Genomic DNA, 23,496 nt, shown 5'->3' on the forward strand with positions numbered 1-23,496 from the left:
GTTATGATTTTTTAAAGAAATAACCGAAATGCGCAATTCCACCACAAGGGGGAGCAAAGGAAAAGCAAAACAGTTGAAACAGCAAATCTCTACATGTGCCAAAAACGACACCTAACAGCTCCGAGTCTGGGTAAGATGTAGTTTGGTTCCCTGTGAGCCTCACTGCTGTTGCATTGCAATAAGAATGATCCGTAGTGACACTAATGACCAAAATGTTGTCAAAAAGAAAAAAAGGTTGAAGTGGAGTGCTGAGCTTTCCAGGAAAATGGAAAGAGTCTTATGTGTTCATGGAGCTGAATGCAATTCATGCATGCTTGGTATGTCATCAACAGGTCTCAGTGCTCAAAGAAAATAACATTCAGCACCACTATGAGACTCACCATAAAGAAAAGTTTCACCATTTGCATTTAAGAAAAGAGAAGATTAACAACAATTAGCTGGACTGACAAAATAACCGTCTGCATTTACCAAAAGCCGTGACGTCAGTGATGGAGCTGTCATGGTTTCAGTTTGTTGTGTCTTGTGTTTCGCTTTAGTTCTTGTCCTGTCTTGTTTGGTTCTGTTTCCTGTTTTATTTTGAAAGGTTTCCTGTCTTGTCATGTCTTGAGTTTTACTTCCTTTGGTCCCCATCTGCCCTGATCGTGTTCACCTGTGTCTTGTCTGCCCTGTCTGTATATAAGTCTTGTCTCTGCCTTCCTCCTGTGTTGGTCCATTATTCCTGTCTGGTGTTCATGTCATGCTTTATAGTTCCATGTTCCTCGCCACGCTCTCGTTTAATGTTTCAAGCCATGCCAAGTAAGTTTTGTCTTGTTCTGTAACCTGCTCTGCAGCGCTTTTGTTTTTCTTGTTTTTGTGAATTAAAGCCACTAGCCCTGATCCTCAAGCCTCCGCCTCTGCATCTGGGTCCAACCGGCTCTCGAGCCACCCTCCACCATGACAGGAGCAGTGACAGACACCTGATTGCAAACAAGTTGGAACAAACATCCAAACCATTTTCTGATGGTGAACTTGTGAAAAAATGCTGAAGGCTGCAGGAGTCTTGGGGCACAAAAAGCAGTCGACCTTTGCCAACATGAATCTGTCAAGGATCACGATTGCAGATACAACATCTCTGAGGAGACTTGGACGCCAAATGAAGGAATTAAGTCATTTATTGTATTTTTGGTCACTGTTGATGAAAGCACAGATACAGATATTGCACAACTGTGAATGTTTATTAGAGCTGTTAAAGAAACCGTCACAGCAGAGTTTCTTGAGTTGATGGACACAACAACAGCTGATGACATAGTCAGCTCTCTAGTTACTGTGCTGGACGATGTTGGAGTGAACTGGTCACATGACGTCAGTCTGGTCACTGATGGCGCCCATCAAAGGTCAGGAAGAAGGCAGGTGTTACCACAAAATTCAGGTTGCAAACCATGAAAATATGATTGGACATTTCATTGTGTTTTGCACACTTGAAGGACAGTAAATGTGTTGCTGCACATGATTTAATCCTGATGTTGATGGACGGGTGAAGTTTCAGGAGAGAAAGGAGGTTAACTCCAAATTCTTACGTTCACAAATGTTTGCAAGTTTAAATCAGTTTAATTTTTCATTGATTTGCACATTTACATTTTAGGCAGGTGTTTCATTTTTTTCTGTAGCCCCTCTTGAGTTTATTATTGGGATTACATCAGATGTAAAATATTGAGTCTGTGTAAAATTGAATAAACCAGGACTTCCGGTTATGGCGGCCATGTGAAAAGTCGTGTTTTCTGCCGCTCTGCAGCTCGTGCTATACCTTTATGAAAGGAGAACTTTACTTGCTGCTATCCCAAACTAAATTTCAAGAGGAATGAAGGAATAATGCCTAAAAAAGCTAAAACTGGAAAAAAAACAACTGAAAATTCTAAGCAATCCAAGTTAACAGAGTTTCGTCTTCGAGGGGAAGCGCAGAAGGCTAACGCTACCACTGTCCAAATGGCGGAGACGCGCGAGGAGGAAAGCAGCAAGGTGGATAAAATACTGTCTGTTGTGACCTCCATGAAGACAGACTTTTCTACAAGATTTGACAAACTTTTATTGGTAGTCGAAGACATAAAACGGGAACTGAATAATTGCGCTGAACGAGTGACACAAACGGAGGTGCGCATTTCCAACACGGAGGACGACATCAGCATTTTGCAGGCCAAGGTGAGCGCACTGGAAACAAAAGGAAAAGTTCTGGAGGACAAAGTCATGGATTTGGAATCAAGATCAAGGCGGAACAATTTAAGACTTGTCAACTTTCCAGAAGGAGCTGAAGGACAGGACCCGTGCCTGTTCTTGGAAAAGTGGCTTCCAGAGGCGCTCGGCACCGAAATGCTTCAGACTCCGCTGACCATAGAAAGAGCTCACCGAACCGGGCAGCGGAGAGACAGCAACGCTCCACCTCGCACTCTCATCATGAGATTCCTTAACTATAAGGATAAGCTGGCTGTTGTCTCTGCGGCGCGGGCCAAAAAGGATCTTCGCTACAAGGAGCAGCGGATCCGACTCTACCTGGACCTCGCGGCGGGAGTGCACCAGCTTCAGAAACAGTTCGACTCGGTTCGAGAGGATCTATGCAGAAGTTACTGGTGACCTACGAGGGGAAGACGCACGCCTTTAAAACACCGACAGAGGCTGGAGAGTTTCTCAAGAAGATCCAGAAGAACTCTGGCTACGTTCACACTGCAGGGCTTAATGCTCAATTTGGATTTTTTGAAAAAATCCGAATTGTTTGCTAGACCGTTCACATTTCCAAGTAAATCCGAACTTTTGTGATCTCCAGTGTGACCGTGACACGACCCAAACGAGACCCGCATGCGCAGAAGCCAGAAGAATACTCAACGGTGAACGACGTCACTTGTTGTTTGCGGAGCCAACGTTAACAATGGATGTCAACAACAGTGTTGTCAAAAGCGGAGCTCTTTTTGTAATATTAAATTTATTTTCACGAAGGAGCAGCACAATTACAATCTTCTCATTTTAAGAAGGCAATGGAGTCGGGATCGTCTGTACCCACTGTAGTGGAAGAGGAATGTGTATGTGTTGGGGCCGCGCCCCCCCTTGTGTGCAAGCGCGTGCCGCGATAGAGAATAGGTGGGGGGGCAGTGTGGGCGCATTCATGTTGTGTGTTACGGAGGACGGTAATAAAAGAAGGTTTCCCCCAGAATAAATGCTATGGACTCTTTATTAACCCGTTCTGGAGAATCTAAGGATCAGAACAGGGAGGAGGAGGAGGATCGCCTCGGGTCCCCCGCGCTTCTGAGCACGGTGGAAAGGGGAGAAAGAAAAAAAAGTTATCGCGGTAAAGGTTCGACACCACGCTTGGCCATTTATCTGGAATTTTTTTCAAAAAACGCCCAGTTGCGATAAGAGCCCTGGAGTTTGGCCCGAAAAGAGCGATCACCCCAAATATTAATCCAATCGGGGATCTCGCTTCCCTTCCACTGACTGATCTCAGCAGCATCGTCCACCATGGTTAATGTTTACGTTCTCGTTCCCGGCTACTTCAACGCAAAATGATGACGTTTGTTGCGTGTCGATGACGTACGGTTCGGAATCAAGTCGCCTGGCCGGTCAGACGGCGGTCGCAATTGAAAAGAACGGCTACAATTCGGAATCAGGACGGCAAATCCACGGGGCCTGGGTCGCAATTGAAAAGATCGGATCTGTGTCATTCAGACTGTCATGAAAGGATCGGAATTGGGCCGCTTAGGGGCAAAAAATTCAGAATTGGGTCGTTTCAGCCTGCAGTGTGAACGTAGCCTCTGAGTGAAAATGATTCTGATCTGACATACTATTCTCTCAACAGTTGTGAGAAACAGGTAACGGGACGGTAAAATTGGCATTCCAATTATGGAAACATTTGAGTGACTTTTTTTCTTCTTCCCTTATTTTTCTTTTTTTAATTAATAATATTTTTTGAAACAATTTTTACAATTGTATACATCATGTGAAAATTAACAGCGTAGTAAAAATATTTTTGGTCAAGGCACGACCAGCAGTGGCGTTAATGTTCAATTTGAGTGACATGGGCAGACTGCTCCTCCCAGAGAGAGGATCAGGCACGTGCCATGGCGGGAGACACAATGTGGGGGGAGGGAAACCCATTCAGTTGGGTAAATGGGGTAACGGGTGTTCAAGTTTGGTGTTTTGGATATGTTCTCTTATATCCAGGTTAGTTAGGCTTCTCTTTAAAAAAATGTTCATTGTATTATGTGAAAGTTTCACAGCAGCTGAAAAGAAATACAGATCTCTTTTTTTTTTCAAGAGATAATTTACTCTAAATGCAAATAAATACATGATCTGTCCAAATCAATGCAAGGAGTAGATCTAAACTTTGTAACATGGAATTGCAGGGGATTGCAACGTTTCAAAAAGGTCAAAAAAGTAATAAACAAAATAAAAGATATGGGTTCCAAAATAGTCTTTCTTCAGGAGACCCATCTTCTAGAGGAAGACGAAAAAAGAATTAGAAGAAGGTGGCGAGGGAGCGTATTTGCTTCAGCATTTTCTTCCAGAGCAATAGGAGTGATGACCCTTATTCATGAATCTGTACCATTCCATGCTAGTAATGTGATTAAAGACAAGAGGGGTAGATATTTAATAATACAAGGATCATTATTGTTGGAAACATTAAATTTGGTTAATATTTACGGTCCTAATTCTGATGATTTTAAGTTTTACGAAGACCTGTTCCTTACACTTTCAGCGCTGCCTGGGCAATTTATAATAGCTGGGGACTTTAACTGTACCTTAAATCCAAGCCAGGATAGATCCACAGGAACCGACCAAACTCATAACAACTGTAGACTGAGTATTCTGAGATCAATGAAAGAACTAAAACTGCTAGATATTTGGAGGGAATTAAATCAGCAAACCAAGGCCTATTCATGCTATTCTGCAACATTTCAAACCTACTCACGTTTCGATTATTCCCTAATTTCTTCTGAATTGATGTCCAAAATCCAAAAATGTACATATCACAATATTGTAATTTCGGACCATGCTCCATGTTGCCTAGTATACAGGGATGAAAAAATATCCAGCGACCCTCCTAGATGGCGATTCCAACACAAATGGCTGCAGGACGGAGAGTTTGTTAAATACATAGGAAAACAAATAGATGACTTTTTCTACTTCAACACAGATCAAACTTCAGCCTGCATTAGATGGGATGCCTTTAAGGCATTTCTTAGAGGAAAAATAATTAGTTACACAAGCTATAAAAATAAGAAAGACAAACAAAATTTTGCACAACTAGAGAACAAAATAAAACACACACAACAAAAAAATTATGAAAATGGGGATCTGGAAGCAAAAAAAGAGTTATTACTCCTAAGAGCAGAACATGACAAACAGTCCAGTAACAGGGCTGCATCAAGCCTTTTAAGGTTGAAACAAACATTTTATGAACAAGGTGACAAGGCTGGAAAATTTTTGGCATGGCAAATAAAACAACTGGAAACTAAAACCTCTATCACATGTATCACAAAAAATGAACAAAACTTAGTCAATCCAAAAGATATCAACAATGCCTTTAGAGAGTATTAACAGAAACTGTATGACGCTCAAGGGAACTGCAATCCTACTGACATTAATAGTTTCCTAAATAGGCTGAATATTCCAGTTATCTCAAATGAGAATAAGATCAATTTGAATTTAAAGTTTAATAACATAGAAGTCGCACAAACTATTGAAAACATGAAATCAGGAAAAAGTCCAGGTCCAGATGGTATTCCGATTGAAATATATAAAAAATTTAAGGATAAATTGCTAACACCCCTACTGGAAATGTTTACTGAGGCATTTGAAAAAGAATGTCTTCCACTCTCCATGAATCAAGCCCTAATCACATTACTGCCAAAACCAGGTAAACCACCTAACAAATGCGAGAATATGAGGCCTATTAGTTTACTGAATTCTGATCTTAAAATTATTTGCAAATTGTTAGCAAGCCGGCTCCAAAACGTTCTGCCACATATAATAAATAGAGATCAGAATGGCTTTGTCGCTGGAAGACTAGGATCTCATAATGTGAGAAAAGTTTTAAATATCATTCATCATAAAAAAGAAAACAGAGACACTGCTCTCCTGTCATTAGATGCAGAAAAAGCATTTGATAGGGTTGAGTGGCCCTAACTTTTCAGTATCTTGGAAAGATTTGGATGCGGATCCAACTTTAGAAAATGGATCAAGATTTTGTATAAAGACCCGACAGCGGAAGTTTTAACAAATAGAAATTTCTCTAAGCCAATTAAAATTAAGAGAGGATGTCGGCAAGGATGTCCTCTCTCTCCTTTGCTTTTTACTTTAGCAATAGAACCATTTGCAGCAGCGATTCGTGGACATACACAGATAACTGGAATCACAATAGGACCCACTGAACACAAAATGTCTTTGTTTGCAGACGATGTCATTTTATATTTGAGTAACCTTACTTCATCAATCCCAGCAGTGCTGGAAGTGATTCAAATATTTGGAAGTATTTCAGGATATAAAGTGAATAATGCAAAATCCTCAATTTTAATGCTAAATTCTATGGAAAGGCAAAACCCCACTTCCAAAACATCTCACTTTAAAGTAGTAGAACATTTTGAATACTTAGGAATGGTAATTGTACCAAAGCTGGATCAAGTTGTCCAACGTAACTATGATTACTTAAAAGAAAAAATCAAAGATTCAATAGACAGATGGATGAAGCTGCCCATAACTATAATGGGAAGAATAAATATCCTAAAAATGAACGTATTGCCAAAACTGCTATACTTGTTCCAAAATATCCCTCTGGCACCCCCTCTAGAATTATTTGCTTGGTTAAAGAAAATCACAGTAGCCTATATGGAACAACAGAAAACCTAAACTCCGTCTTACTTTACTATACTTACCATTTGATGGAGGGGGGCTAAAATGCCCTGATTTTAAGCATTACTTCTGGGCTACACATCTGCGCTCCATTATGTTTTACTTCTCTAATGAGAATAATCCACATTGGGTGGAAATGGAATCCCACAATTTAAAAATACCTTTACCATCGTTCTTATACTCTGATAAAATAAGAAAGTTACAAAGACAAATCAAAAATCCTTTCTTGAAACACATGATAAAGGTCTGGTTTGAGGTCAAAAACTATTTAAAAGAAGTAAATTCTTTATCACAATTCAGCCCAATCTGGGGTCACCAGTGTTTTGTACCAGGCAGAATGGATACACGTTTAAAACGTGGGCATCCAAAGGACTTAGAACAATTAGAGATTTGTACCCCTCACAGTCTGATACCTTTATGTCCTTTGAGGAGCTAAAATCTATGTACGACCTGGATAAAAAACACTACTTTAAATATCTTCAGTTAAGAAGCTTTGTGAATGCAAACCAAAAGAGTCTTAACAAAATTCCTTTTTCACAGCTGGAAACCCAGATGATGAAAAACAAATTAAGAAAAGGCATCATTTTGGACCTCTATAACTTATTGACATCTAATACATCAGAGAACTCAAATGGTAAATTAAAATCATGGAATGATGACTTATTACTCAATATTAATGAAAATGATTGGACAAGGGCATGTTGTAAGATTCATTCTATGTCTATTAACAGTCGACTGAGAATACTGCATTTTAAATGGTTAATGCGTTTATATACGACACCAGTGCAACTAAATAAATATAATAAGAACATACCAGATGTTTGTGCAAAATGTGGATTTAAAGGCACATTGAAGCATTGCATGTGGGAGTGTCACCAAATACAAATCTTTTTGGAAGAAGTTAAAATTACAATAGAAAAAATCATCTCAAAACAACTTACATTGAGCCCTACCCTATTTCTTTTGAATATATATCCAGTGAAACATTATTTTAGTAATACAGAGAGTACATTTATTGATATCAGTTTCTTAACGGCTAAAAGGTGTATTGCACAGGCTTGGAAAAACATGAACAGACCTAGCATAAATCAGTGGCTAGAACAAATGTTGTATTGCCTTCCTTTGGAAAGAATAATGTATATCCATAAAAGCAAACAACACCTATTTGAGGAAATTTGGGGACCCTTTATTAATTATATTCAAAAATTAGAACTAATAGATGATTCAACAGATTTTTGATCTCAACCGCACGGAATTTTGCAACCTCAGTTTAAAAGCTTTTGAAAAGGAGAGCTGTGATGGTATCATGTAAGAGAAGCAATGTTCATTGTTAAGTTTTGTTTTATGTAATTATAATTTTTATTTGTTTGAGTGCAGATATTTGTTTTGAGTGAAATGTCATACAATACAGTTTAGTTTTTTTTTTTTTTATTATTTTATTTCCTTTTTGCTTTTTGTCTTTTTATAAGGAAAACGTAACTGGTATTATTGAAGTTGCTGTGTTGTCATGACTAATTCTTTAAATAAAAAGTTGTGGAAAAAAAAAAAATTGAATAAACCAAAATTTTTTTAAGTGAAATGCATTTTATTTTACATCCATTGGCCTCTGTGAATGAATGTGTATTAATAAGGCTACCATGTTGGATGAGGCATTTTTTCTAACTGAGTAAAAAAAAAAAAAGGTGTTTTTTGTTTTATGTTACTGATCCGGCCCACTTAGGATCAGACGCCTTGAATGTGGCCCCCGAACCAAAATGAGTTTGACACCCCTGGGATAGCACAAGGGTTAATGACCTCCTCTTGAACCCAGAAAAAACTGAGGTCATTATACTTGGTCCTAAAAACCTCAGAGATGCTCTGTCTGATCAGATAGTCTCCCTGGATGGCATAAGTATAGCCCCTAATTCCACAGTTAGAAACCTTGGGGTTTTATTTGACCAGGATTTATCATTTAAGGCTCACATATCTCAGGCGTGTAGAACTGCCTTTTTTCACCTGTGGAATATTGCTAAGATCAGAAATCTACTTTCTAAGAGTGATGCTGAAAAACTCATCCATGCATTTGTTATGTCGAGGCTGGTTGGAGGTAGAGCGTTTAGCCACCAAGCCCCTGTCTTATGGAATAAACTCCCAGCTCATGGAAGAGAGGCCGACTCAGTTTCTACATTCAAAGTTAGACTGAAAACATTCCTCTGTGGACAGGCTTATTGTCAGACTAGTTATTATTCAGAGATTATTTAACTTATTGTTAATGTGTTTAAATGAAACTTAACAAAAAAGTTTTTAGTAAAGGTAAAGGTAAAGGTTAACTTTATTGTCCTCAAAGAGGAAATTTGTTCTGGGCCAGAGAGCTACAAACTGTAAAACATCCTTCATCATTCACACATCACATACATGATAAAAGAGCATAAAGCGATTACATGATAAATAAATAAAAACAGAGTATACAGATTTTTACCCCAGTCCTGACCTTCACAGTCGAGAACACGAGTAGTAGGCTGCTAGAAGTTGAAGCTGGGGTAACTATGGTGCTCTGGGGTTCTGTCCTCTTTTCTCATCTACTTCTACCCTTCCTCTCTCCTCTATTCTTGATCATTATTCATCATTTAGTTCTCCATGTCTCTGTTTGGTGCAGTGATTCATGTACTGTCCCTCTTTCACACTGCCTTCCTGGGGAGTGGAAGGGCTTCCAGATTCCAGTTGGCTTGTCTGTTCCCTGACCGTAGACCTCGTCTCTGCTCCTGCTCCTACACTTGGCTGTGGATCCTTCCTCCGGCTGGCCTCGCGCCCCCAGCCGTCCCCCAACCTCATCTGGATGAAGTTCATCTACATGTACAGTAAGATAAGCTAATTCTCTCTAAGAGTTCTGGCAAATCACCCTGTCTGTCCTGGGGGAGGATGCCTCCTTCATGCGTACACCCCTGAAGTTTCCTTTTCTTCTTTTCCAGAATCCGTTTTTTTTAGTTTTTCCTTTCCGTGAACGAGGGGCTAAAGAAAGGGATGCCAGTTTAGTTTAGGCATCAGCTGTTGAATTCTATGACTGATTTGATGTTTATTATTCCATAACCGGTTTGAAACCCATGGAGACGACTATTGTTGTAGTCTTGGGCTATATCAATAAAATTTAATTGATTTTACATTCCATAATGACCAGCTACGGTAGCCAATCTGGTTCAGTTGTTTTGCTCTGAGGATAGATTGTATTCAGACTGAGGAATCTCAGAGCGAATCGAAGTCCGATTGGAAACAAACCGAGACCACCTGCAAAAACGGGTCACAGAGCAGTTCCTGGTGCCGGACCAGGGTCAGCTTGGGTATACAGTGATCCCCCCTTTTTCGCGGAGGTTAGGGACCAGAGAAAGACATCCACGAATTTGGAGACCCACCCCCCACCCCCCAGGCTGCAGAATGTCTGATGTTTCCTCATCCAAACCTCTGAAACATCTCTGATGCTTTGGAGACATTAAAGAACATTGATCACCAGATCAATAGACGGTACCGTAGCGTCCTCTATGACATCAGGAGAGTCTCTTTGTGTCTCTGTGTCTTAAAACCAGGACTCTGCTTGTCCTCCTTCATCAGGTCAGGTCAGTGTCAGAGGTCATCTTCGTCCAGAAGAGGCCGTTTCATCCGTCGTTCATTCATCCGGATGATAATTATTCTCTACGATTATCTTCTTCAGCGCTTCAGGAGATTTTCTGAGCTGATTTCTCCCTGCAGGGGCACCGACTCGGTTCTAGTGATTCAGGAACCGCTGGAACCAGCTGGGAGATATTCTGTAGCAGCCGGCGAGGACGCCCACGGGTCGGCGTGCTCTTCCTCTACGCTCCACCCTCCCCCGCAGCCCCTCCTTTGGACGCAGAAGTGATGACCCACGAATGCGTGAAACCATGGATACTGACACGTGAACACGTGGGGGAACGCTGTCTTCAGACTGAAAATTTGTTCCTAATTATTGGGGGAAATGAACTCTGGTTCACTTGAATCAGATGTGTGGGTCTGAATGCAGCCTTACAGGACGATGGCAGCAGAACTGTTTTAATAAACAGGCTTTTCTGCGTAATGGATGAGAAACGATCCAATAGGGAGAAGAATAGTATCCAAGTGGAAAAAAAGCTTTCACATTTACACATGCCATATTTTGAATAAAGGTCCTAATATTGATGGAGAAACATGTTTTTGCATCAGCAATAATTGATCTGTTTTTAAGAAAATCGTCCTGAGCGACAGAAAAAGTCTTGATGCAGAACAAAAATAAGGGTAGGAGGTGAAAAAATGGACCAACTTCTGCCTTTCTTATTATAAAAATGGTTTTGTTTATGTTAAGTATTCTTTTCACGAGCATTCAGCTACACTTTTGGGAGGAATAATACGTTTTTAAACCACTGCAGGAAAATATCAGCCCCCAGATGCCCCCCCCAGCCTGCAGCCTATCCGTATAAAGACGAATGTCCTCAAGCTTCTGTCCTGACATTTGCTCGTCTATGGGGAGTGTCAATATTTTTATAAATAATGTTTATAGGTGTTCAAAGTTCATTTGTAACACTGCACACTGCAACCTGCCTGCTGTATATACTGCTGGGTGTTTGCTAAAAACACGGGGCAACTTGAAAAAAGGCTTGAAGATGAAATTTTCCACTTAACCATTTCTGTAAAAAACTGATTTTTTAAATGATGCTTGGAAGTTTGAAACTCTTTTCCTTCCTCTTCAGGACATAATCATTTAGTTGGTTTGGATTTTTCTGCTTCTTCTTTCTTTGTTAAATTCTTCTGAGGGTTTTTTCAGGCAAAAACCAACCAACCTGCTGCCAAACAGGATTATGGAATCCGGCTGGTTTAAGTCAATATATCGGTCTTCAAAAAACATCACAAGTCTCATTCACAACGATTATATTAATATTATTCCTGAACTGATTCTTAAATCCAAACCAGACCTAATCTTCATGTTCCATTTGAGGCTCTCTGTTCGTTTGATTCTCCTCCTTTGGTCCAGTCTATGCGCTTTAGTTCTGTGTTCACTACAGTTTGAACCCCAATCTGTCTCTAATGCTAATGCAAATGCTGAGTGTTTAGCAGGGAGGCAGTGGGTCCCATTCTCAGAGTTTTTGGTATGACCCAAACCTGCCTTCATCAAATAATAATAAATGAAAAAACCTGAACCCCAGCAGTGGTAAAATGTGTTACACTGCACTGACCATCAATGAATACAAGAGCGATTGCCACCTTAATAATTTAGCTTTAGATTAGTTTACTGTTGTCACTGCAGAGTCTTTTGCCTCAGTCTCTGCACCGAAGTCAGCGAGTTCTCCCCCTGATATCCTCCTCACAGCTCATGCATCTTCTGTAGCTGATGATGCAGCTGATGGTGGAGCCATGAGATGAGAATGAAGGAGAAAGGAGAGCAGTAAGCCGATGGCATTAAGCTGCTTCCACTGAAGGAATCAGGAAAAAAACTGCAGTTTTAATAAGTAGTACTTTTCTGAACACATTCTGCAAAAACTCTCACTTTAATTCAACCAAAACACTCAGACTCTAACCAGAGCTCTTCTTTTCTCCCCCCTGTTTAAAGTGTGTCAGTCTTTTGATAAATCCACAGATAATGTGCCAAAGCAGCAGGGCTTTCTGGGAACTTGAGCTGCCTCCCTGCAGGAGTCAACTATGTGTTAATAGACTTGCAGGACTGTGAAAGGTCAATGTGACACCTGAGCCTCTTGTTTCGCTGCCATCTTTCCTGAAATGCAATCCTCCTCTAAAATCTGTGATGATTTCAATGAATTAATGCAGCATCAGTTCTCAGCTGACACTCTGGTGTCTGCAGTGTCAAATGTGTGAAATTCATTTCTTTTCATTTCAGTCTAACCAGTCAAACAGAGAAAGCAGTCATTACATCCCTGATGTGGATTTTGTGTGTCAGTTTTAGCCTTCATAGCACATTAAATAGTCATGTGAAACAAACATATATACAGTGTCATGTGACATGCTTATTTTGATCACATATGTGTTTGCCTGCATATTGTTTGCAATGGTGACTGTTTTGTGTTGAACCGAAGATCCTGGGAAGCTAAGATTTTCCCGTCTAGTTCCAAGTTACTAAAACCCATAATGAGCTTTTCTGTCGGCATAAATACAATTTCACCGTCTTATTGACAAAAAAGAAATGGCATAAAAAAGTTTTTTTTCTATTAATTTATGGTGTTTCTGTTAACATTTTAAAAACACAAGTTTGTCTCCACAAGTAGAACCCCATCCTAAAAAAACACCCCTCTCAGCCTCCGCTGGTGGTTTCTCCTCCAAGCTGGGGTCCTCTACCAGAGGCCTGGGAGCTTGAGGGTCCTGCAGTATCTTAGCTGTTCCTAGCACTGCGCTTTTCTGGACTGAGAGGTCTGAGGTCTTTCCAGGTATCTGTTGTAGCCACTCCTCCAGCTTGGGGGTTACTGCCCCCAGTGCTCCAATTACCACAGGCACCACTGTCACCTTCACTTCCCAGGCTTTCTCCAGTTCTTCTCTGAGTCCCTGGTATTTCTCCAGTTTCTCATGTTCCTTCTTCCTGATGTTCCCATCCTTGGCACTGCCACATCCACCACAACGGCTTTCCTCTGTTCTTTATCCACCACTACAATGTCTGGTTGGTTCTCCATCACCATCCTATCAGTCTGGATCTGGAAGTCCCACAGGATCTTTGCCCTCTCATTCTCTACCATTCTCTCAGGAGTTGGATGAGTGGAAACATTTCTTTATCATAAGTGGACGTGTCATTATGGCAGGTGAGGATGGTAACGGGTGAAGCATTAAAATACAGACGCATCCACACATGCAGTGGAAAAAGCCCCTGAAGAAGTAGTGGTTCAAAAAAACAAAAGGAAAGATGCAAATACTAAAGAAGGACTGAGACCCCCAGAGAGGGGGGGGGGGGGGGGGGGGTCTTTACTAAAACACACCACAAAACACAGCAAGATGAGCAAAAAAAAAAAAGAACTCATCCAGAAGCTCCGCCCACTAGCAGCCAAGGCTGAACTCTTAAATAGAGAATCAGCAACTATTCAAAATAATGTTTCGCACTGTGAGCATATTTTATGTATTTTAAATGACTGTCTATTGTATATGTATATTTTCTATTAATGTATTTAATTCATGCTTCGCACTTTTTAGGTTGACGATTTTAACACCTGTCCGGGGTCGACAGATGAAAAACAGCCTTTGGGCTAATTCTGGCGCATCGCAGCCATGCCTTTAACCCTTGTGCTATCTTAGATGACCCCCCCCTCCCTTCCATTGACGTGTTCTCCCTACCATGACAAAGGTGGATAAAGGTGGAAAGATTTCATGTAATCCATGGACACCAGTGAAGATCACAAATCATTGAAGAAAAAAGGTTCAGAGCACTGTCTAGTGGGTCTAGATGACCCCACTCCCAATGGTAAAGTGCCTAGGATAGCACAAGGGTTAATGTGCACTGTCCCTGTTAAATAAACGAATAAATAAAATAAGAAAACAGTCTCCCAATGTGTGTGTGTGGGGGGGGGGGGGCAGTACACCCCCCTTTAAAAAATAAAAAAAACCTAAAGCTGAGGCCAAGGAGGCCTCCAGCCAGGTCGGGCTGCCCTGTACTCACAGCAACGATCATGGGTTTCTGTCCCGCTGTGTTCGCTCGTGTCCATCATGCGTTCAGTGTTCAAGTCCCGCCCATGAACATGAGAAGACCCAGATCCAGTGGATGGTCACATGACTTTACTCAAAGTCTGTCCACACATTGGACTGGAATGATGAACTGATCTGTGTTGATGACATCATATGTGTGTTGTCTGCTGTGATTGGTCGGTTTGATCTCATAGGAACATAAACCTACTGTACCTCAATCCAGATGGTATGTTCCAATATTAATTTATCTCATTTGAAATGTATTTTCAATGGTTTAGTTCAATTTGATTTAAATAAAAACGTACCTCAGACAGCTCACTCTGGTTGGATAAATCCATTCATTGATCAATTGTTCCCCCCTAGTTGGATGCGTCAGATCAAACCAAAGTGGAGCTTATTTGATTGGATGTTGTGCTGACAGCGCACACAGACGAACACGCACAGACACACAGAGATTGCAGCTCAGTCTTTGTCAACATACTTTATGATCTTGTGGAAAAAGTGTTTTGGGATCAGAAGGCTTAGGTCAGAGTCACGAGTTACTGCTGGTAAAGTCTATGTTGGGTCTAAAGACGTCAAATTCATGACTCAAATCTGACTCAAGTCCACACCTCTGATAGACATACATACACGCACACACCTAACCCTTGTGCTATCCTAGGCACTTTAACGTTGGGAGTTGGGTCATCTAGACCCACTAGACAGACGCTGATCCTTTTTTCTTCAATGATTTGTGATCTTCACTGGTGTCCATGGATTACATGAAATCTTTCCACCTTTATCCACCTTTGTCATGGTAGGGAGAACACGTCAATGGAAGGGGAGGGGGTCATCTAAGATAGCACAAGGGTTAAATCACACAACTGAACACCACCAGAACAAAGTAAGTGCAATACAGAACAAGGTGTGGGTGGAGCTTTAGGAGAACCAGAAAAAAGATACCAGTTAGCTGTCTGCGTCAATCCAGCCAGTGCACAACAAGACGGCATTTTCACCCCCGGAAGTTTTAAAGGAGCAAATGGCATTGGAGCTTCAGCTATGGAGAGCCTGATCATAAAATACATTTGGTCACTAGTACACGTGTTCCATTCACAGGCTGTGTCTGAAAAAAAATCCTGTGCAATTTGATTCAGTTTACTTTGATCTGAGCAGAAAGTTTCTGCAGGTTGAATCCATTTTCTATTCAGGTTCAAAGACTGTAAGCAATGTGTCCTGTTGGACGAGTGCGGCCCAAAGAGGGGAGTGAGGCTTTGGATCCGCTGCAACTGCTCTTTAATTTAGTCCACACAGATCCAGGTCTGTTTCTCAGCAGCCTTGAGAAAACTTCCAGTCCCAAATGTCATAAAGACGGTTGTCAAACATCCTGCAAACCCCTCAGTGCTGCTATGATGGACCCAAGTTGTCCTCAGTAAAAGTCACAGCACCCTGCTAACTAAAAGGTCGCACATGTGGTCAAAACAAACAATTCACTGATGATACATAAACCACTGCACACCTCCATGAAACATTGCTCTGAGCTGGAAAACTTTGCTGACAACTGCTATTCCCCCAAAAGCAAAACTGAAAGGCCAAAGTACTTTGAAGCTTTCTTCTGGTCCTTAATCGGGAAGCCATTCAACTTGCAAAAAAAAAAAAAAAAGAGAAAGAGAGAGCGAGAATGAGAGAGAGAGAACGTCAAAGGACAAAGGTTCATCTTAAATTTTCTTTACCAATCTTTCAATCTCCTGTCCTTTTTGCTCTTTCCCGGATGGGTTGGGGTTTGTTGTTAAAGTTGCAATGAGCCTGTAGTTGTGGGTGCAAACTCTCCTAGCTGTCAGCTGACATAATGAATTAAAAAAAAAGAAATCATCATGACTAAATTGTTCTACACTAAGTAATAATTCTTCATCCATCACCTGCCCAAACAGAGGAGAGTTCTAACAGAACTTCTTTCTTCGTTTCCTGGTAATGGGTCACGGGGTCAAACCACATCGACCAATGTTGTTAACATCTATTGATCTTAGAGCGGGGTTGTATTGTGTCTTTATGAATGAGCAACTTACCAAGCTGGTCAAATGAAAAGTATTTCATTTGTGCAAGCTCCATTGTCCGATTGTCCTTTGCAGTGTAACCCTTGTGCTGTCCTAGGCACTTTAACATTGGGAGTTGGGTCATCTAGACCCACTAGACAGTGCTCTGAACCTTTTTTCTTCAATGATTTGTGATCTTCACTGGTGTCCATGGATTACATGAAATCTTTCCACCTTTATCCACCTTTATCATGGTAGGGAGAACACGTCAATGGAAGGGGGGGGGTCATCTAAGATAACACAAGGGTTAAAACATATTTGACGTTGTGTGAGGGATGGTGGTGTGGAAGCTAAAATGCAGGAGACAGAGACTGGGGTGGTGATAAAAACTCTAACAAAGTTATTTGATAAAAATCAAAGAGTTTGAACAAAAGGAGAAGCAAAAATGGGGATAAAAAGCAGACAAATACGTTGATGATTGTTGACTTATATTAGGACAGCTGTGGATAATTAGAAACTTGTACCTGTGGACTGGGAACCATTCTCAGAGACAGATAACATGAAGAGGAGCGACCAAAACAGGTCCTCCTCAGAAACAAGGTCTGATCTGGCCAGTCAGCAGGAACCTGTAGTTTTGGGGCATGCTGGGGGCATGGTTGTCTTTACATATGCTTATTTCTTCTGCATAGATGACCTTAGAATGAGATGGAAACTGAAATGAAGGTGCATACATGCAGAGACCTGTAAGGTAGCAGCTCTTGAAAAACTGGCTATGCAAAGAAGCTTAGAGGCTACGGCTCACTAACCCTTCCTCAGCCTGCGGTGGGTCTTCATTTTCATGTTTAGGGGTGACAGTTGTGTAGTCAGAACAAAATACGCAGACGTTTGGTCTTTTCCTAAACGGCACCAGAAGGCTGCCATCTCTGCAGAGTTACCATCTTATTGGGTCAGAATAAGGGAAGGAGAAGCAATGAAAACAACAATCTCTTAGAATAGTAAAAATGACTGTGGGGGTGCACAATGCTGTAGTGATTAGCCCTCTTGACTCTGAGGAGGTCCTGGTTCAGATCCTGGCTGGGACCTTACTGTGTGGAGTTTGCATGTTCTCCTTGTGGGTTTTGTCCGGGCGCTCCAGTTTACATGTCTTCAGACCAAACTAACAGAAAAAGAGCTTGAAATCAGTTTTGAAAATAACAAATCCGTCTGGAGTTCCCTCTAAAATGAAACTTTTCCCTTGTCCTCCTTCAAATGTACAAATCTAAATTTAAATCAAAGTTCAAATTAAACTTTAAATAATTTTTTTGGTATTTAAATGTTTCCCACTTTTTCACAGCTGAGTCTAGACAAATATTTTCTTTGACAGATAATAAGAGGTTTATAACTCTGCAACAGTATTAATCATCTCTCAAATGTTCCACATTAAATTTCCAGTAACCTTTTCTTCAGTATTTTTCATTTTAGGAAGCAGGTTTGTAAACAAAATGAAGTGACTGGAGCTGCAGAAAAATCTGCATTTGAGCTATAATGTAGGACAGTGGTCCCCTACCCTTTTAACGCCATGGTAATACCGGTATGACATCACACAAAGTTGTCACGGACCGGCCTTTCAAATGTAGGTTGATGAGTAAAATAGCAGCACTACGACGAAGGGGGAACAGAGACGTGACAAGACAAACCTGAGCTTTTATTTTGACATGCATGACATGGTACATCGCACAGGCCTCATCATCCTCTCCCCTTCCCACACTCGTGGTGCAAAAAAGAAGTACTGTCTGTTAAATGTAGCTTTCTTTTTCTGGGGAGTAAAAGGCTCTTCTTCTGTCTCCTGGCTGGGCTTTTTCCCCTTGGCAAAGAAACTTTCCAAAGACGTTTGCTTTTTACTCATTTTGCTTGCTGGGTTTTATTTTAGCGGAAACCTATTACGTGACCCAGAAGAGCGCCCTGGCCTGCGTCTACACTGTAAACCCGAATAGTCCAATGAGCTCAAAAGTTTTATAATCACTGAACTCAAAAGTAACAAACAAGTTGAGTCAGCTTAAAACCTATAAGCCGATTCAACTTTTGCCACAGTTATATGTTTATTGGACTAAAACATTTTGAGTAAATGAAACCTTGGAGTCAAAACTTATGAGTAATGAGACGTGATGATGTCATAACGTACGCCCATGAACGTGAACTCAGCCACAGAAGTCTTCAAGATGGCGGAGGTCTGATGCGAGTGTCAGCTGGCCCAAGTTGATAACGCACATACGTCTAGGTAAGTCGTATTATTTTATTTTTTATTATATTTTATGACTTTCGCCTCTGTATTATATATTTGTTGCTTCTTTTGATGTTCCTTCAAGTATATCCTTTGTATTCATGACGTGCTCCATGAGTTTGTATGTATCTTCGAATATTTGTTCTGAATTAAACAATTATGTATGTTTTGCAGTATCATGTCATCAGAGAATTATTGCTTGTGGTTAAAAGAAGTTGTTGGGGCAAAGTTTCAAGTTTTACTTTTACCGAGTTGGTTGGCGCACATTTTAAATTATCTAACCGTTACTAGCTAACCGTTACTACTAGCTAACCGCTAGCTAGCTCTGGCAGAGCGGCTGCCACAGCCACATATACGACTCGGTGGGAATTGCCTTTTTTTTCTACTACTTTTTACCATAGGCTCTGTGATTTGGTAATCGTTATTTTTTTTGTGTAACTTGTATTTCACGTAGTAACCTAATAAATGCAAATGTGGGCTAAGCTAGCTGCCTTACGCTAACATGTTCTCGTATCTTCTTTAGTGAACCGGCGGTGCGTTTGAAAAATAAGAGCGGAGGTAAGTTTTGATTGTAAATAACATGGCTGCAATATTTAAGACACGAGCAGCTCCCAGTCCCACGAATCCTCCGGCTATGGAGAACATTTGACCTTATTGACAAATTAAATTAATTATAAATAAGTAAAAATGTCTAAGCTACCTTAATGTTATGTAGCAGTTATAACTTTGTCCTGGATTGGGCTCGAGTTAAAATACTAAATGTATCATAAAGTTTGCTTAAGACTCAAAAACTGTATTTTGGCCACTGGTTTGGTTGTGATTTGTGTTTCACAATGTCAAATATTTTAAAATAACTTTTTTGTCTCTTCCTAAAAACATCCTCTATGTCATTCTAGCTAATGCACAAGTATTTAAAAAATATTAATATGCATCCTAGATTACATATTGTGGACAGAGTATTGAGGCTATTGTGAAATGCAGCGGTTTTTCCAAGCTACCAGAAGCTTGAAAAAGCTTTAAAATGTGTTTAACATTTTAAAAAAAAATTTGTAGATGTGAGCTGAGTTTCATCGCATCACAAATGTCAAACTGTTAAAACAGTTTTATTTTGACCTGGACAGACAGACGCCACGGATGCTGATCTTTTTGAGACAGAAGGCAGCACGAACCGGAAGGCTCTATGCGACTTTCTGCACCTCTATGATAAACAGGTGAGGTGTAACTGCATGGCATGATCAACATTATGCATTAGTATAGCTAAAAGAAGGGGCTGACTTGGATTGATTCATATTAATTACTGAGTGTTTCTAATTCAGTGAATGAGTGTAAATGTTTACTTCACTGGAGAAAAAAACATCAACGTTGATCCCAATGCATTTGTAAATATGAATGTAATGTCATCTTATGTTTGGTGTATTTTTTGAAATAACTGTACAATTTTAAGATTATTAAAAAGACTAGATGAACTGAACTGAGCCAGACCAAAGGGTGCAGTCATTTGAAATATGTTTGCCATATTAATTTGTCTTTGTCTCTGTGCAGCAAGAGCAGACTGCTGATGGCAAAGGTACTCCTGTCCTGCACTGGCTTCCCATATACAAACGTGAGGAGGACCCACAGTTCTTCAAAGTTTGGAATGTAAGTACTTTATGATGGATATGCTGGTTAATACTCCAGCTGTGTGGGTAATACAACTTAACCATAAAGTCATGCCAAAGCAATATTATGTGGCAGAGCACATAGTCTCCTAAAATATTGCACTCCAGCTCATCTGTGCTCCTGTACCTGACCGTGGACCTCGCCTCTGGCTCATCTCGGGCCCACAGCCGTCCCCTATTTCATCTGGATGACGCCAATCCGCTGGACTTAAAAAATGCAGTTGTTGAGCTAGAAAATGTAATTCTTCTCAAAGAGTTCTGGTACATCGCCTGTCCGTCCTGGGGAGGAGTTTTTTTTATTTTATTTTTATAAAGGAGTTTTTACTAACTGTGTAAAAGGGTCTAATGGCAGGGATGTGATGTGTGTAAATGTGATCCTGTTTTCAGATGTCATATTTTTTTGTGTACAGTGCCTTATGGAATCATGAGGACTCTTACAAATAGTCTTATTTTGATTCCATTTGATTTTGTATTATATAAGCTCTGTTCTTCCAGATCCTTTTCAAGCAATAAATCAATCTCTGTGACTTTAGTTAAAGATCACTGTATTGAATTAAGCAAATGTGATTTAATTGACGTTTTTGTTTTATTTTCTGTCTTTTTAATCAATGCATTTCATCATTTCTGTAATGAGTTTGATAAATATGTGTAAATTTTTTATTGCTTTGACTACAATCCTTGAAATCATTAATTTAAATCAATTTTAATAATTTTCCTGATGTGTAATTTCTGACCTTCTCTTAAAATGTCAATTTCAGGTTGTAGTTTTTGCATAAAGTTTTCTTCCCTCAAACGATCAAGTGTCTTTAATACTACACTGTTTTTTTTTCTATGCAGATTAAAGAGTCACCAGAGCCAGACATCAGCAGCACCTCTGTTGGCATTCTGACCGTCAGCAACAACAATACAAGTTCAGTGCATTTCTGTCCGCTCAGTACAGCAGTTGTGGTGGAAGATGAGCTTGTGGTAGGCAAATTTCCTAAATGGGTATTTTTTTGAGCGCTAATGTTTATAGGGAAATGGCAGCCTAAGAAAATACAGTTTTATGTGGGAAAAGTATAAAAAAAAAGGCTGATAAACAATTTTTGCTTTTCTTGAAATGTAAGAATGCTCTTTTTTTATGAAGTTGTATAAGGAAATGGTGTTAAAAAGATTAGTGCTCATTTTTTGCTTTTCTTGAAGACTGATTTATTTATTTTTTATGGCTTGTGCACTTTTTCTTAACACAAATTGTGCTTTGTTTTACCTTTTTGTAGTACCACAAGTTGTTCAAATGTACTTGTGTAAGGTGGTTTAAAAATAAACTTGCAATTACAATTCTGCCTCAGTTTTTCTTTTGTAAAAATGGCCCTGACTAAGAAGGACAAATAAGACTAGTTTAGACTTCAAATGATTAATTTTGAGTTGAGATATATTAAAGTTTTTTAGTTAATTAGCTAATGTATTAAGGTTAAAAAAAACCAAAATATTCTAGTTCAGTAAAGTAAGAATCTTTAAGTTAGTTAAATAAAAAGTTATAGTTTAATTTTAGTTAAATTGTTTTATTTTATTAAACTCAAAGATTTTAAGTTCAAATAACTTATACTTTTTAAGTAAGTCAACTTAAAAATTATTATGTAATCTGTTTCCTCAAAAATTTTGAGTTCACTGAACTTATTCGGGTTTACAGTGTAGAGCAGGGCTGGCGAACAAGTTTGACACCGAGAGCCGAGTGAGAGTCAAAGAGCCACACCACACACTGACCTGCCAATACGTACACACACAAACACGCAATTAAAGCCGTATTGTTATCCATAACACACTACTCTCCCTACAACACAACAGCAAGTATTGTACTTGTGTTTATTTCAAGTTTTATTTGAGTTGAGTGTGGCATAAATTCATTTTAACATCAGTGAAATAAAAAAAAACTTCAATAATTTTTTATTTAAAGTTTAATAATGGATATTTGTCATGGATAACAATTAATTGATGACATGTTTATGAAAATTGAAACGACTCATCTCGTCCATCCCTTCAGCAAATAGACAAGTATTAAATAGCCTCCTACCAACTAAACAGTGCATTTACTTGAACTCAACAGTCAGTACCCAAACATCATGAACCTCACTTCTCCTCATAGCCACCTCACTAATGGTTTTACACCCAAGATTTCCCACTTCCCATGAGTCTTAGGGGCTGAAGGCGGGGCTAACCCTCCGGTTGCCACACTATTCAAACAGGCATGCTCAGTCTAGTGCAGGGGTGGGCAATTCCAGGCCTCGAGGGCCGGTGTGTCTGCATGATTTCCAGATAGTCTTGCCCTACTCATGGCTGATTACCTGCTTCAGGTGTGTCCAGCCAATTAGAACATGCCAGAGCAGGGTATGCTGGAAAACATGCAGGAATGCGGCCCTCAGTGCCCACCTCTGGTCTAGTGTCTGTGCACTTTGAAAAGCTTCAACTTGTTAACCCTTGTGCTATCTTAGATGACCCCCCCCCCCCCCCCCCCCTTCCATTGAGGTGTTCTCCCTACCATGACAAAGGTGGATAAAGGTGGAAAGATTTCATGTAATCCATGGACACCAGTGAAGATCACAAATCATTGAAGAAAAAAGGTTCAGGGCCCTGTCTAGTGGGTCTAGATGACCCAACTCCCAATGTTAAAGTGCCTAGGGTAGAACAAGGGTTACTAAAGGAGACAATTTGTGTTGATCAGGAAGAGTTTTTAATTTTCTCTGGGATACGTTTTGTTATTTTCTGCCATGAACTATTTTACTGCTTCCAAAAGCTCATAATAATAAACATAGTGACACCATTCTGTTCAGTAAAAAAGAAGAATCTTCCCATTCTTCCAGAAACGTCCTGTGTTCATCTTTATTCTCTGAATTTCGCCATTTTGAAAATGAGGGTAACAGTCTGCACGCACATCAAATGTTTAGTAATTTTTTCCGGCATTGGGCGTAGACGGCGCAAATGATTGGCGGTCACGTATGTGTCGGGAGCAAAACACACACACTGCCCGGGGGTCTTTTTATTATTTACTTTTAATACTCTCTGATGGGATGAGGGTCAGCAC

At 40.1% G+C, this 23,496-nt stretch overlaps 2 long non-coding RNA genes across 3 annotated transcripts; both read left to right on the forward strand.

The window, feature by feature from the left end:
* Positions 1-9,588: 9,588 nt before the first annotated feature.
* Positions 9,589-11,045, forward strand: LOC110014225 (uncharacterized). Its single transcript, XR_002289349.3, has 2 exons — positions 9,589-9,710; positions 10,594-11,045. It is a non-coding gene; the product is annotated as an uncharacterized LOC110014225 (long non-coding RNA).
* Positions 11,046-18,477: 7,432 nt separating this feature from the next.
* Positions 18,478-21,762, forward strand: LOC144996327 (uncharacterized). 2 transcript variants are annotated; one of them, XR_013659322.1, is made up of 5 exons: positions 18,478-18,777; positions 19,304-19,338; positions 19,834-19,991; positions 20,323-20,418; positions 21,276-21,762. It is a non-coding gene; the product is annotated as an uncharacterized LOC144996327 (long non-coding RNA). The 2 variants fall into 2 exon arrangements; XR_013659323.1 differs by having other exon boundaries at positions 19,902-19,991; positions 21,276-21,760.
* The last annotated feature ends 1,734 nt before the right edge of the window (positions 21,763-23,496 follow it).

The sequence above is a fragment of the Oryzias latipes genome, chromosome 12 (genome assembly GCF_053564925.1).
Source record: "Oryzias latipes strain Hd-rR chromosome 12, Olatipes_Hd-rR_3.1".
Lineage (NCBI taxonomy): Eukaryota > Metazoa > Chordata > Actinopteri > Beloniformes > Adrianichthyidae > Oryzias > Oryzias latipes.